We start from the raw sequence: 4,033 nt of genomic DNA on the forward strand, positions 1-4,033 counted from the left end.
ATTGACCATACGCTACATTCGTGCCACAAAACGTGGTTGTTACAAACATACAATAGTCCGTGATTTGTTTCCGTGCATCAGAGCATCATTACTGAAGGATCTAATCTGGTATGTGCATCAGATTGTTTAAATCAGATAGGTTTGTATTCGTAATACGTTTATTTGAATGACCTTACTAATTCAATTAATTATATATCGCCACTCATATTTGAGTAATATTTCCTACACTACGTCTTATTTTTTTTTTATTTGTGAATTTACTTTTGAGTTGTCAGTCATTTTATTAATAAATGTTAGTAATATCTGGGACATACACTTACAAATCTACGAACTAATTACACAAACAAACTAGAAGATCTATGAAATAGCCAACACAAACCGATTATCCTTCATTTAAAAATTCGGCTACAGAGTAAAACGCCTTGTGAGGTGGTGTCTGAGGGAAGCTCTAAAAGATCTCTGCTGCTTTCACACTTCAGACGGATTGATTGGAAGGACATTGAAGTTTCATAGCGGAATTATAAGCTCCTTCCTCGTATAGTTTGAGTCTATGTATTGAATACTAGTAATCAGTATGACCCAACGAGTAATCAGTACAATTATTGAGAAATATGCTAACATTATGTCTTAGAAAAACTAGACATTCAAATATGTAAATTGAAGGAAGCTTAAATTTTGTTATTTATGAAAATTGTTTACTGGAATCTCTGAGTTTCATGTTAAATATTGTCCTTGCAATCCTTTTCTGAGTCAAAACAATCGATTTTGATTCAATAGAATTTCACCAAAACATCACCCCACATCTCAAGTGTGAATGAATATGCATAGGTGCATTAGATTGTTATGGCAGTTTCATAGTTGGCTGACCCTGCAATAACTTTGAAAGCAAAACAGGCGGAGCTTAACTTGTCAGCCAAGTATGACAAATTATCCCTCCATTTCAGATTCGACTACCACACCTAAAATTTTCGCTGATAAGACTTTTAATATGTCTTCACGTTTTTCTTCGATAGCAGGGCTTTGTAGTGTTGAGAAATATATAGGTTGGCTTTTATTGTTATTTAATATGAGCCCATTTATAGTAAACCAATTTTGAGCTTTTAATAAAGTTAATTTTAGACTAGAGTTTAAGTTTATTAGTGTCTTTATTCGAGACAACTAGTATAGTGTCACCAGCAAAGAGTATTGTTTTGGCTACAGAGAAGGCATGAGGAAGGTCGTTGATATATAATAAGAAAAGAAAAGGTCCCAAAGCAGACCCTTGAGGTATTCCAGTTACTATCGTATTCCATTACATGTATGTGAAATTCTTAAACTATCGACATGTGCTACCCTCTGCCTCCTATTATATAAGTGCGATCACAACCAGTCGATGCCCTGTCTCGCACTCCATACAATTGCACTATGTCCAAAAGAAATTTATGATTGACACAGTCATAACAAGTCACAAATCACTGATGATGCATATTGTTTGCAGTCTAATTGAAGAACTCAGTTTATGAAAGAAAAAACAGCAGATGTCGTAGAAAACTTGTCACTAAACCCAAACTGGTTATCGTTAAAAATGCCATTTTTTAGATAGCTCAAAAGTCTACGTATAAATATCTTTTCAAATATTTTTTTAATAACTGGAAATGATAGCGATTGGTCGGTAATTTGATACATTAGTTCGTTCTTTATTTTTATAGTGAGGTTTTATAATGGCAAACTTAAGATAGTTGGGGAAAACCTCCGAGTAAGAATGACTGGTTGATGAGGCAGGATAAGGGCAGACCAATTTATAAAGCATAGGTTTTTATAACAAAAGTGTGAATCTCATCCCAGCCTAATGAGTTTGTATTTTTAAGATTTTGAATGTTTGAAGCACCTCACTAGGGTCAGTAGTAGAAAGCATGGAAGAATTATTTAAAATATTTGTTGAATCCAAAAAACGAATAGAAAGCATTGGCGACCTCCTCAGGTTTCGTGATTTGAATGTGGTTCTAAGTTCTAACGAAGTAAACAAGTTATGACAGAGATCTTTTTGTTTGTCTGTTCCCATGTCATTTGTACCATCAAGAATTACAATTAAATCGTCCTCGCTAAGGTCAGATGTAGTGCACCGCACGCACATCGTGGACTACACGCTGTACGCTCCTCCCAACTGTTGTGATAGTATCTCCACCATGGCTGTCCGCCAGAAGTAGTACCCTTATTTCTTAGTAGTTTGAACCTCCCTTGCCACCCTTTTCGAAATAGGAATCTACTGGCTAGTTCTTGATGGCTCTTAGATGACTTCTTTGATCTTTTGACGTTTTATGAATCGAGGGACAGGGGCTTTGTGGATATTACAGCCAGAACGAGGCTCAAGATTTCTGAATGAGGTTCATTCCCTTCTTCCTGTAAGATATCATATTTATTATTAGTCTTAATACAGAACTCAAGTGGGCGTGATGGTTTTACCACTTTCTACGGAGCTGAAAATACAAGATTTTGATCTGGTTGTGTAATCTGTTGAGTGGGAGTGCTAGGTACAGATGGTGATCCAGAATTTACTGCCAAGGGTGAGGAAGCACATTTTGAAAATATTAAAGATAATATCATAATATGTTTTTCAGTAACTGGCCTTGTTGTCATTAAAATTTTAACCAAATTTTGTATAACTTAATCTATTAGTTTTTAAGATATTGATTTTCTTATACAAACCCATACAGACAGACATATGGGAAACTAAGCACCGGAGACCCATTATGAAATGTGTTTGCCTTGATCTGAGCATTAACGCGGTATATCTTTGACCAGAGAGTTGCGGAACACCCTGTATCCAATTTGTACAAAGAGCGTCATTGTCGCTTACAGAGGCTGTACCGAGGCTGTGTGTCACTCGATGTCTATAAATATCACAGTTTATACTGACGTAAGAGTATATTTTTAAACAGTCAATTGAAAACTGTACGATAATGTTTATTTTATTTACAACGACAATGCCGTAGTTTAACAAGTAGTTAACAACAATGGATGACCGGTTACAATGATCATAACAATTGAGACAAAAATAGTAATTTGACATATAACACTAACAAGTAGAGACAGCTAATTTAAATTGGACAAAGATAGCAAGCCCAACAGGCATGCAACATAGAGGCTTTTTATGGGCAACATATGTGACTGTTTCCATAAGGAGGCAAGCCATGACCTTCATCTTAAATATTTGTAATTTATCCTGGAAGAAATCCGCTTCACCTGGAACACAATTACCAAGCCTATGTAAGCCAGCGATGGCTCCAGCCTTCAGGTAATTTATCTCGTGGTGGCTGTGAGCAAATAGTTCAGTGGATCTGGTGAACTCTGGAATCCTGAAGTAAATTTTGGCCAGTATAGCCGGACAGTCTGTGAATCCGTTGACAAGTCGAAGGAGAAAGTCATACCAAAAAGTCTTTTTTCCAAAGGCTGAGATCAAGTAACTTCATTATATCACTGACAGGAACGTCCAAGTGCCGAAACCCACCTTGGTTCCAAAAAGCCTCACAAATCTTCTCTGAATCCTTTTCAGCCTGATAATTATTTTTTATAAAGAACATATACTCTCATCTATATACTAGACTATATGATCACAATTATTTACCGGACTAACCTACATTATTACACGTAACAAACTGTTCTGCTGTTCTTGCGCCGTTTCGCTTCTGTCTCCTATGGTTTTAAACACCTCTAAGAACCTAAATTTAACTTTAATTAACGTTAGTAATTAATTTTGTTCAATTCAATGATTTATTCTATAGCAAATAATATACCTTATTTTTTATGATTTTATATCAAAATAATTAGACTATTCAGTATTGTGGCATAATTTATGAGATCTGTGGCCTACAAATTACAGTTGTCTATTTTTATTTTAGATTTGATATATATATATATATATATATATATATATATATATATATATATCATTGTTTTAACAATATAGTTTATTATTACGCGAACTATAATAATACCGCTGTGCACAGCAACAAAAAACAGACTCGTCACCACGCACAAGCCTTGTGGCCCATGT

The sequence above is a fragment of the Homalodisca vitripennis genome, chromosome 5 (assembly GCF_021130785.1).
Source record: "Homalodisca vitripennis isolate AUS2020 chromosome 5, UT_GWSS_2.1, whole genome shotgun sequence".
Classification (NCBI taxonomy): Eukaryota; Metazoa; Arthropoda; class Insecta; order Hemiptera; family Cicadellidae; genus Homalodisca; species Homalodisca vitripennis.